General features: G+C 38.2%; 1 long non-coding RNA gene across 1 annotated transcript in view; it reads right to left on the minus strand.

The window, feature by feature from the left end:
* Positions 1 to 12,579, minus strand: part of LOC311632867 — a 35,676-nt gene that overhangs the window by 12,070 nt on the left and 11,027 nt on the right. The window contains exon 3 of the long non-coding RNA XR_014796845.1: positions 11,062 to 11,193. This is a non-coding gene — a long non-coding RNA (uncharacterized lncRNA). The remainder of the gene's footprint in view (positions 1 to 11,061; positions 11,194 to 12,579) is intronic.

The following is a 12,579-nucleotide window of genomic DNA, read 5'->3' on the forward strand; positions in this document are numbered from 1 at the left end:
TGGGAGCAGCCATCTTTGACCACATGGGACATCCATCTTGTGTGTTAGAGTGATGGTCAATTTGCATATTACTCTTTTATTAGATAGGATAGAGGCCTGGTGCACAGGTGGGGGCTTGTTGGTTTGCCCTGAAGGGTTTCCCAGATCAGGAAGGGGGTTCCTTTAGCACATGGAGCGGCCTGGGCAAGGGGCCTCTGGTGGTTTGCAGGCCAGCCATGCACTCTGGCAACCCAAGCAGAGGCCCTGGTATCTGGGATTTATTTATCTTCTACAATTGAAACTTTGTAGCCTTGAACAGAGACCAAGGCCAGCCAAGATGGGTGGGAAGCTTGGCTTCCTCCATTGCCAGGGGCAACCCAAACCTCTTATCTCCCCAGCTTTGTGGCTGCCACCATTTTTGTTGGGATTTATTTATCTTCTATAATTGAAACATTGTAGCTTTGAACAAACGCCAGGACTGGCCAGGGTGGGTGGGAAATTTAGCTTCCTTCATCGCTGGGGGCAACCCAAGCTTCCTGCTTGCTCCAGTTCCATGACCACCACCATATTTGTTAGGTTAATTTGCATACTCTCTTCTGATTGGCTGGTCAGTGTGGCTTGTGGGCATAGTAAAGTTTCTCTTTTCAGTTTGCATGTTTCTCTTTTATTAGATAGGCCTAGAGGCCAGATGCATGAAATTTGTGCCAGAGTAGGCCTTCTCAGCTCTGGCTGCCCTCACAGCCCCGGCTTCATCCAGAAGGACCTCTGGATAGTCATTCCACTGTTCGACCATTTGGTAGATTTGCATATTACTCTTTTATTATTATAGATTGTTACTGTGACCACTCTCTTCAACTTCCTCAAGTCCCTGGCCTCACTGTTTTTTCATCATACCAAATTGATTTTTCTCAAGTGAATCTAGCTATTAACCAAGTTTGCTGAACATCACTGCAGAAACAGCAACAGGACAGTGTTGTCATCATGTGTTCATGGTCAGCATCCTCAACAGGACATGAAACACTGCCAAGAAATTCTATTGAGTTTTACCAATTCTTTCTCTTATTCTCCACTGTGCAGATTCTATAGTTTCTCCATTGTCCTCAGTTCTCCAATATCCTCGCATTCCTCAATACTCAAAGCAGGTAGTATCTACTCTGACTTCATAGAGAAGATAGAGGCCCCTCAGAGGAGGTATCCTTCAATTTTCCACCACTATCTTTGCAACCATTTGTCCACTTTGCCTTCTGCCATTGGAGAATAGGGGCCCTTCTTTCTAACTAAAGCTTATCCCTCCACCAGTCCCTGCCTGTTTTATCAGAGAGGAACTTTGCTTTATAAATTATCTTCTATGTCTTCTAGCATAAATCTTTTGCTCTGTGTTGCTTCTTTCCCATCAGCTTTTAAATACGCTCAAGGCTTTTTCATCTCATAAATCTGGAAACAACACTGAAATGCATATCTGCTTTTCTCCATTTCACAGATGAGATAATGGAGGCTCATGGAGATTAAGGAAAAGGGGATTGAATAAGGCCCAAACTCAGGCCCAATCTCAAGAAAAGTTTGACATAGTACCTGTCATTATGATGTGATGGTATGTCCAATAGCAGCTGTGGACTGAATAGATCTCTATTTTAGGTATCTTCACTAGAGGAATAGATTGATTTCTACTGATCAGTGCTCCACCATCATTACTTTCCCTCAGGCCCCAAATGATAAAGAGAAATAGTTGGATAGACCTAATCTGTACTTTGGTTGTTCCATCTGTAAAGTATAATTTATATATTCTTCCCACCTCCTTGTCCTCCTACTCTCTGCCTCCATTTTTCATCAGCAATGTAATAGGGATGGCGTATCTCTTCCCTACGGAAGGTTTTCAATTGCCGAGGGGGACCGTGCTACATACATGCTCAATATAGCCATCTTTTTTGGAACGTTAACTCCCTGCCTGTGCTGACAGAAACCAGTGATGTGGATGAAGCTGGGTACATTTTATTTAGACAGAAAAAAATAGAGCAAGTGAAAGAAAAATTAGATAAGCATCTGGAGAAAAGACTCAGAGAAGACCCAAGTAAAAATATGACAAAGAAATTAAATTAACATCCTCCACTGCAGCTATTTGTGGCTATGCTTTGTCAGTCTTAGACCCAGGAGAAAACAGGAGGGGTATAGAGTGTGGGATATTATTAAAGGAAAGAGAATTAGAGGTAGAGAGGAAGTGAGGGGAGTGTAAGTCTTACAAGGAAGATAGAAAGAACAAAATAAAAAAAGAAAGATGAACCCACAAAGCTAATCTCTCCTTGTCAAAAAAAAAAAATATATGATGGAGCATAAAAAAGAACACTGCATGTCAATGTTCAGTCCTTGAATGTTCCTATTCCTTTTCTGGTAAAGGTAGTAAAGCCTCTAAAATATAGAACTAAGGGTAAGAAAACTAAGAGACTAAAATGCAAAATTTATTTTGATTTTTGCAATGGAATAATTGGAAAGCCTGAGATGAAATTAAATTTGAAACTAAGTTGATATAAAGTCTAAAGTTTTAAAGAGTAGACAGAGTGGTACTGGGGTCAAACCCTGGATTTTCAGCTAAGTAGCTATGTTATATTGATCAGGTCATACTTACCTATCCAAGAATCAGTTTCCTAGTTTATAAAATTATGGGGATTGACTAGATCAGCTGTTCTCAAACTATGTATCATGTTCCCTTAAGAATCACTCATTTTAATTTAATGAGAGATGTTACTGAGGAAGATTGAGCATGGGGACAGTGTGAAAAAAGAAAAGATTCAGAAATACTGTGCTTTCTCAAGGATTTCTATAAGATGCATAATAAGATATTTTAAAGAACTGGCATTGGACCAGTTTCACCTTTATACATTTTTACAAATTAGGTCAGTTGAAGGGAATATATGTATAATCTGTCATATCTTTTTATGTGCACTTAATTGAAAATTGAATATAAAAAAAGGATAGCAATAGTTAGCAGAAACAAAGGCTTGGAAGAATCCATAGGAAGTCAAAGTCCCTTTTATCTTGGTGTGTGTCTTCAGATAAACAGAGAAGAGGAGACAAATAGTTTTTTTTTAAATTACTAAGTTGCCTGGGGTCAGGGGCAATGAATAATGAATAGTAATCAGTCATCAATCACTTTCTTTGCCAATGACCCACAGATATCAGAGACCAGTTCCAGTCCCCAGAGAGCAGAGCACTGGCAAGTGAGACAATCTAAACTAAAAAAGAGAAATAAGAACCATGCTCCAATGCACAACAAACACACAGGGCTTTCCACCCATGATGTGGTCCTTGCCTACCTCATCTGAGTCATCCTGCCTGTGGAAGGCAGAATAATGACCATCCCCAACACCCAAAGGTGCCCATATCCTAATCCCCAGGGATTTTGCAGATGTGATTACAGATATTATTCTTATTTATCCAGGTAGGCCCATTCTAATCATATGAATCTTAAAAGTGGAACCTTTCTCAGCTTTGGTCAGAGAAATAGATGTTCAAAAAATCAGGGTCACAAGACACTACAATGCTGGCTTTGAAGATCTAAGGGGGCTACAAGCCAAGGAATGTAGGCTGCCTCCAGAAGCTGGACAATTCAAGAAAATAGATTCTCCCTCAGAGCCTCCAGAATGGAATGTAGCCCAGATACACATTGATTTCAGCCCAGTGTCACCCCTTCCAGATTTCTGACCCTTAGAACTGTAAAGTAATACATTTGAATTATTTTAATTCAGTCAATTTGTGGGGCTTTGTTATGGCGGGATTAGAAAACTAATCTTTGCACAACCTTATAGGACTGCTAGATTTCCTGCTTCTGTGTTTGGTCCATGTTGCTTCCTTTACCCAGAATGCCTTTCCCAACCTCTTCTTTTTACCCCTACAACCTACTCTTCTACTAAGACTTAGTTCAAGCATCCTCTTCTCTAGAGAGCCATTTCTAAATACTCAAAACTATCTCTCTCTTCCCCAAACCTAGGGTAGATTCTATTACTTCCATCTCTATGATCCCACTATTCCATATGCAAATACCTATTACAGCATTGTATTGAAAGTATCTATTTAAAGTATGTCTCTTCTTAGGAAGGATCCAAGGCTGGGAACCTAGCAAACTGACCATCAGTAGGTCTACAATGAAACATGAATGAGAGCCAAGCTTTGGGGAAAATGTATCTTCAATCATATTGTTAAACAAAATGAGATAACAGATGTTAAATACTCCCAATTTACTAGCAATACATTCTCTTAGTTAAGTAAGGGGGTGGGGGCTGTTTTGTTTTATTTTACATTTCACAACAGTTGCTTAGTACGTCTGTATTTTCCTTTGAATGTCATTAAACGACAAGATACCACCACTTTCATGCTTGGAGGCACTTGAATGTTCACAAAAAGAGCACATCTTATAAGCAGATATTTCTAGAGTTTACATTTTAAGTCCAAAGTTGAAAAAAAAAATTTGAACTGAGCAATTTTTGTTTCCAGAGAAATTTGTTCACTCTCACAATTGCGAAAGCTACCAATGTTCTTCTTTTCAGCTTAGACTCTCTTCTCCATTCAGTATGTCCCATGCTCTTAGGGGTACTGTCATACTCATCAGAGCATTTGACTCATACACCCTATGATTTTAATGATCACTTTGACTCCTGAAATAACTAATCTCATCTTGCACTTGGGACAAGTCTCTGGTCTTCTACCCACTCTCAAGACCTTCTTCATAATTGAGACAGATTTCCTGGCTGCACACCCACCAACCACTTTAGGCATCTATCTGCACAATCATCTCCTTCATTTTGTTAGTCAGCTTTTGACTTGATGAGAAGATAAAGCCAAACTTCTATTTAACATAAGTTGTAGGTACATCATCAAAAGTCACTTAAGAAACTGGAAGAAAGAGAAGGAGCATTATGGCTACCAATAAGATAGTTCAGGAAAAAGGAATCTCTGCCTCTCTGTGGCTAAGTCCCCAAAAGGTAACAAATTAAAATATGGAGACAAAGAGAAAAATGGGGAAAAAATAATTTGGCTATATGTTTACATGTATCTTTTCCTGCCATTTACACATTTTATAACAGTTGCTTCATAACAACCATTTTTTTTTTGTTGGGCGCTTGTCTAATATGTTATGTATTGTGAAAGGTCTTCAATTTCTCCTCCCCAGAAAATACAACATTGCGGGTGGAGGAGGCAGAGGAGGCTAATTCAGTCCTCTTTTCCTAGAATTCTCTTGTATCCCATGAGATTTAATAGATGTTCCAAAATGAGGGAATCTCTGATCAAAATAATTTAAGAAAAAAAAATCTTGGGTTAATCAAAGAAAAATGAAGCTGATTTCTTGGCTGCAAGACTTATCTGGAGCTTTACTATTTCAATATGCCCTATGACTCAAACAGAAAAGTTTATGTTGCAAACTCATTTAGCCAGAAACAATTTTGTCAAAGGAACATCTATTAGCCTCTTTGATATTCAATTTGGAAAGTAATGCCCTAAATATTTCCATAAAGCATATAATACTAAAATATAGTAAGCTCTCAATGTTCAGATTTGAAAACACTGCCCTAAATATTCCCCAAAAGCATATCATACTGAAATATAGTAGCTCTCACTAACCATTTGACCACTGAGTGAGAAGCAAAATTTCAAAAATGACCATCCCAAACCTTTTACCACTGTATTTCTCTACCAGAATGTAATTTGGTTTCATAAACCTATTTTCCCTCAGTCAACAAAATGTTTTCAGGCAGTTTTAGCAGACTACTTTGGTCCAGAGCTTAGTGCCCACTAGTCAAAAAGAAGCCAAACATTTCCTAATGTCAGTTGCACACAATATTCTCGACATTTCAGTTATTGAATTCATCTTTGGGAGGAAGAAGAAAATGATGTCAAACAGAAAGCATTTGAGGAGATACTAGTAAGAGCCCAGCAGCATCCCACTAGAAAGACTTAATATGTGGCAAGCAAAATGTCATCCAAAATAACCCCAGACAAAAACACAACAAAAGTCTGGCCAAGGCCAGTTAATTAAGGGAAAAATCACAGAGATCATTCAAGGTCTTTGGCCCTGCTTCTACCATAACTTCTGAGACTTTCAAACTATTTGTTTAAAACTAACCCTTTGAATGGCTGTCAAACATGTCCCGATTTTCTGAAGACAAGAGATTCTTCAAACTCAGTCAAATCACAAAATTGATTAAGCAGTAAGCTTGCTGTTTTCCTTTAGCATTGCATCAACTACATTGATTGTCTTTTTAAATTTCCTATCAATATAGCTAACTAACATGAATAGCCAATATTTCCCCTCCCAGTATTTTCCCCATTGTGTTCTAGCTTTGTTTATGCTGTGTTCTTTCCTGTGTTTGTTTGTTTGTTTCTGATATTGACAGTTTGTGTTGTCCCTTGATCAGTGTTGCTAAGCTTATCAATTTCATTAGTATTTCAAAGAACCAATTATTTTATTTTTTCCTATTGTATATTTGTCTAATATTTAATTGTTTTCTAGTCTTTCCTTTCTTATTTACACCTTTTCACTTTAAGTTTTGTTTGCTCTTCTGTTTCTTCTGTGATGTTTGCTTAATGTCTCCTTTTCTAAGACAGACATTTCAGGCTCTGCATTTTTTGCTTTGACTATTATATCCTTATGTCTTAATATGCCATTTTTTTAGTTATTCAGTTAAATAAATTTTCTAACAAATTATAATTTCTTGTTTGATCTATAGGTGTTTAGAAGTATATTAATTAATTTCCTAAATTTGGGTGGGTTTTTTTTTTCTGGTTTTGATTTCCAGTTTAATTACACTCCTGTCAAGAGTACAGCCTATTAAATTCCATCAAGACTTTTTTTTTATAGCTGAATATAAGTCTATTTCAGCAAAAGCTCACATGAACTTAAAAATAAGGTTTTTTTTGTTGTTTGTTTGTTTTGTTTTGTTTGTGGTGTACTGTTCTGTATAGGCCAGTTAGTTCAAGTTTGTTAATATATTGTCCAGATGTTACCCTGGGTTTTATTTGTATGTGGGATTGTGTGTGTGTGCGTGGGGGGGGGGGGGGTATTGTTTGGTTTCTGTTTTGTCAGATTGTCCTTTTTATCAATGAAACTATTGAGTTTAAATATTCAACTATAATTTTGGATTTCTCAATTTCTTCTTTTATTTCTTTATGTTTGCTTTGTATACTGTGTGCCTATCTTATGCTATATAACACCTCCTAGTGATGCTATTGCCTTACGTTTACTTTGCCTTATAATGGAATCATTATATCAGCTTTTAGGGGGTTAGTGTTGCATATTATTTTGGGGATTGTTTTATACTTAACATTTGCGCCTTGTAAGATGTAAACAATTGGATTTTGATTTTTCTATATGCACTCTAGCAATCTTTGTCATTTAATCAGTGTTTTAGCTCTTTTGCATTTACTATAATTACTGCTGCATTTGGGTTTAAATCTACCACCTGATTATCCTATATAATAAAAGCCCAATATGCAAATCGACCAAATGGCAGAATAACCAATCACTATGACATGCACTGACCACCAGGGGGCAAACACTCAATGCAGGTGCTGCCTATGCAGGTGGTCAGTGTGCTTGCTAAGGAGCATCGAGCCAAGAGGTAAGGAGCAGCAAGCAAGTGAGTGTTAGGCACAAGGGGTCTCAGTCTGCAAGAGGGAGCAAGCTGGGCAAAGGGACCCCCCCGACCCCCAAGTGCACAAAATTTTATGCACTGGACCTCTAATTTATTTTATATTTATTGAATCTTTTTTTGTTGTTACTGTTATTCTTGTCTTCTTTTGAGACAATCAAGTATCTTTAAAACTATTTTTCTATTTTTTCCCTTAGTAGTGATTTTAATGATTATCTTAGACATATCTAGATGCAGTTTTAATTTTATAAGTCTTCCTAACATTAGTTCTTTCACGTTTACCAGACAATGCAATCTATAGCGCTTCTACTCTCTTTATCATTCCCCATATCCTTCTATCCTATTGTTCTCATCCTAATATATAAAAAGCCAGGGGCCGTTATGACTGAAACAACTGGTTGTACAACCGAACAGCAGGCTGCATGGGGCAACCAGGCCAGCAGAGGAGGGGCAGTTGGGGGTGACCAGGCTGGCAGGGGGTACTTAGGGGTGATCAGGCCAGGAGAGGGGGGCAGTAAGGGGCAACCAGGCTGACAGGGGGGTCAATTGGGGGTGACCAGGCCAGTGGGAGTAGTTAGGGGTGATCATGTAGTCAGGCAGGTGAGCAGTTAGGAACCAGTGATCCCAGATTGTAAGAGAGATGTCCAACTGCAGTCAGCCATCCGCCAGTGTCCCAGATTGGAGAGGGTGCAGGTTGGGCTGAGGAGACTCCCCCTACCCCTGTGCATGAATTCCATGCACTGGGCCTCTAGTGTATTATAACACTCTGAATATTTCAAACCACAAAATATTTTGTCATTTTTTAATCATCAATATTTATTTAGATTTCCCCACTATCTCTCCACCCACAGTGATCTTCATTTCCTTCCTGCATAATTTTGTCTCCATAAGAGATCATATATTTCTTTTTCTGAATAACATTTTCTTTTTAGTAGTTCTTTTAGTGCAGATCTTCTGGAGACAAATTCTCATGTTTTATTTGTCTAAATCTGTATTTATATTGCTTTATTTTATGGTGATGGCTTCACTACAGATAGACCTTTAAATTGGCAGTTATTGTCTTTCAATACTTTTAAAATATCAGTCAATGTACTGAATTCTGGCATTCAATGTTTCCATTAAAAAGTCAACTGTAAGTCTTGTTTTGAAGGAGGGTATCTTTTTTATTACTTTAAATATTTTTGTCTTTATATTTTGTGTGTAAATCTGTGTTAATCCTTCTTGAGTTTTATAGCACTTCAGTGTCTTGTAAGCTGATGTTTTCCAACTTACGGAAAATTTTGGCCAGTATTCCTTCAAGTGAATTGTGTCTGTTTCCTTTTATTTCTTCTTTTCCTGGAACTCGAGTGATATTTGGTAGACATTTAACCATCTACAGTATATTTCCTACACCAATTTTGTATATTTAATTCTTTTACTCTCTATATGTTTGTATCTGGATATGTCCTATTAATCTATATTTTAGTATAATGATCCATTCTTATTTCACGTTTGTTCTGCTGAAGTCATAACAGCTGAAATTTATTTTTAAGTTTTGAATTTTAATTTGACTCTATTACTTTTTTTAAAGATACCAGTTTTCTAGCAAAACTCTCCATCTTTTTTTTTTAATTTCTCAATTATGCTAGTCATACTTATTTTAAATGTCCTACATTATAACTCCAACATCTGGACCTGTTTCTGTTGTTTGTTTTTTCATTTTCTTTTTGGTCTAGTTCTATTTCTTGGCCTTCCTAGTAATATTTCATTGAATGTCAAGCATTGTGTATGAACAACTCGCAGGATCTCTGGATGATGTCATCTTTCCCCTTGCAGGACTTAATTTTTTCTGACAGGCAGATGAGTATGTAAAGATCAACTTCATCCAGTCAAGGCCTGGCTTAACACTTTATTAGCACTAGTTTGTGGCATATTAAAGATGGCCTTACTTTCTTTGACACTCCCCCATTGAGCTGAGGGAGTTAGGTCTCCTGCTTTAACAACTGGGTGGGCTCTGAGATTGCTTTGACTAATATAATATTGCAGAAGTGATGCTGTGCCATTTTGGAACCCACGTCTTAAAAGACTTTCTGCTCTACTTCTCATTTTTTTGACGTGCCCAGTCTGGAGGTAGCTAGCCACCATATAACAAGTCCAGCCACACTGAGACTTCTGTGTGCAAAGAAGCCCAAAATATTCACATGGAGATGATTCCCATAGACATTAAAATCTCCAGCTGTTCCAGACCTTCCAGCCCAGGCTCCAGACTTGACCGAAGAAGCTTTCAAATGAGTCCAGCCTCAAATGAAGGCACCAGGCAAGCACCACCCAAATGAATCTGTCAACCTCTAGAACTGTGAGAGATAGTAAGTTATTGTCATAAGCCTCTAAACTTTGATGTGATTTGCAAAAGAGTGATTAGATAATGGAAGCATTGTTTATTTCAAGGTTGTCTATAATGCTATGGCTTAGCCCAAACACTTAGTTAATTCTTCTGAAGCCTCAGCTAAAAGCATGAGGGTATTTCCCAGGGTTTCTCTGCCTTATTGATCCCTGAACCCCAACCTTCAACTACTCAGTGTTAGATGCCTACCATAAATCTGTGCTCAGCTACTTAGCTTTCCAGATGCTGCTGTCCACTATTTTCATCAGAGACTTGGTGTGTTTATCTCATGTGAGTGCAACTGGGAGTTGGTGAATGCCCCAGGGGAAATTTCACACATAATTTCAGCCTTATTTCTTCAAGATTTCCTCTTTTCCAAGACTTTGAGTCTTCTATTCCTTGTTACCTTGACAGCTCAAGTTCCAACATCTGTTTCCTTACTTAACAAGAATGTCAAAATTCTAAGCTGCCTCTATTTGTGAAGTTTCTATTTCCTGATCTATAAATTGGCAAATGATGTGGAAGTAAATGTGAGCTCTCCTCAGTGCACCTCACTTCTCTCAGACTTCCTGGCTGACATGCCTACTCCTCAGGACTTTCAAACTGTTGTTTTACCCAGCTTTTATAGTTTGTCTCGGCAGGAGAGTTAGTTTTTCCTTTCCATCATGGCAGGAACAGAAGTCCTAATGATGGAGAAATTCTTCCTTACCCAGTGCTTGTGACCAGCAAATATTCATATACTCTTAATAGTCTTAGATATGCTTCAGTCATTTCTTAAAAATCCTTACAGACTCAACTTCTGACCCTGTGGGCTTGTGTCTTCACCCCTCCACAGAGACTCAGGACTGGATGGTAATTTGGGTGAACATGCAATTATGACAGGGATGAAAGGAGAGACATGCTTATCATATCTCACTGTTCCTTCTCATATTGTGTATCCTGTGATGCTTTTACTTTATGAGCCACCACACCACACTGGAGTACTGTCCTGAATCCGAATGCCATATCTTTCATCCATTTTGGGCAGCAGGAAACTGTGTACCAAGAATTATTCAGAAAAGTCTTAATTATTATCATCCTCACCATCAGCAGCAGCATCCGTAGCATCATCTGCTCACTGAAAATGTGTGGAGACTGCAAACAGCTTTTTCTGGAAATGACTCAGCAGGAGGTCTCCATTTGACCTCATCTAACCAGAAAGGAACTGAGCCTGCCCTGGCAAGGGGAATAGAATTATGCAACATGTCATTTTTTTAAAAAAAATTCTGGCCTTTTCAATTTTGGCAAACACAACACCCCCACCCTGTGACTTGTAGAAAGCAGAAGCCCAAAAGACGAGGCTTCAAACTATACTCAATTCTACAAGTGGTTAAAAGAAAATAAAAACAAAAGTACTCTAAAACATTTTTACTTACCAAAAAAATAAAAAAGAAAGAAATCCACAATATTCCATTTTAAGGGACTTTCAGTTGGCACATAGGACCTGATTGTTTTGCCTTTAGCTTCCAATTTAAAAAGTGTTTTTCCACCATAGTAACACCTGAGTATTAAGTTATACTTTCTTCTTTAAATGTATAAATTTATTCAGTGACACAAATTACCATAATGATGTTTAGAGCTCATGCAGAATCTGTTACATAAAAAGGATGGCTTAGAAAATGTTACAGAGGTCAATATATTTAAATTTCTATGTTGCCCCCATCATTGAGAGGTAAGAAAATAGTAAGCAAAAAGAAATAGAGCAAATGAGGGAGAAGGAGAAAAAGGTAACAGTTATATGGAGAAAATAAGTTGGCAGGTCTAGAATAAATGCACATTTAAATTTTTAAAGATATCTCAAGGCTTTTTAGATTCCTTGCATTGTTGTTGTTGTTGTTATTATTATTATTATTATTATCATCATTATTTTGTTAATCAAAATGTGTTTACCTTGATTATATAAATTCTTTCCTGTTTCCATGTCCATATTTACTCCCAGGCCATGTTTTTTTGGCATACCCTACTGGTGTGAAAGGTTGAAAATAAGAAACATTTTTATTTTTCAAACTTCAAATTTGCAATATGACCAATTTGGTTTTAGTACATCTTCTTTCTCTACCTTGTCATATTCATCAGGGAACAACCAACAGATACAACTAACAGTATGCCTAGAAATCTTCTTAGCCAAATCCGAAAGTTCATTGGGGATGTGTTCCACCCTCTAAGGCACATGTGTCAAACACAAGGCCCGCGGGCCAAATCCGGCCGGCCAGGCCTTGCAATGTGGCCTGCACTGCGCTGTCATCACTGCACTCCGCTGTCAGTTTATGACATTGTCAGTTTATGACTGTTCAGTAAACCATTCGGCCCGCGATTTAGGCTGGATTTTAGATTTTGGCCCCTTCTCTGATTGAGTTCGACACCCCTAGGTATTACAAACAGTTTGCCAATCATTTCATTACTGTACTAGAGGCTCAGTGCACAAATTCATGCATGGATGGGGTCCCTCAGCCTGGTCAGCGATTGGGGCTAATTGGGGTCATCTTGATTGGGGCTGATGGGGGCTGGCTGGCTGGAGAGGGACCATGGGAGGTTGGCCGACTGGCTGGGGAGGGACCGTAG

Source organism: Pipistrellus hanaki, assembly GCF_964339955.1.
Source record: "Pipistrellus hanaki genome assembly, chromosome: 14".
Classification (NCBI taxonomy): domain Eukaryota; kingdom Metazoa; phylum Chordata; class Mammalia; order Chiroptera; family Vespertilionidae; genus Pipistrellus; species Pipistrellus hanaki.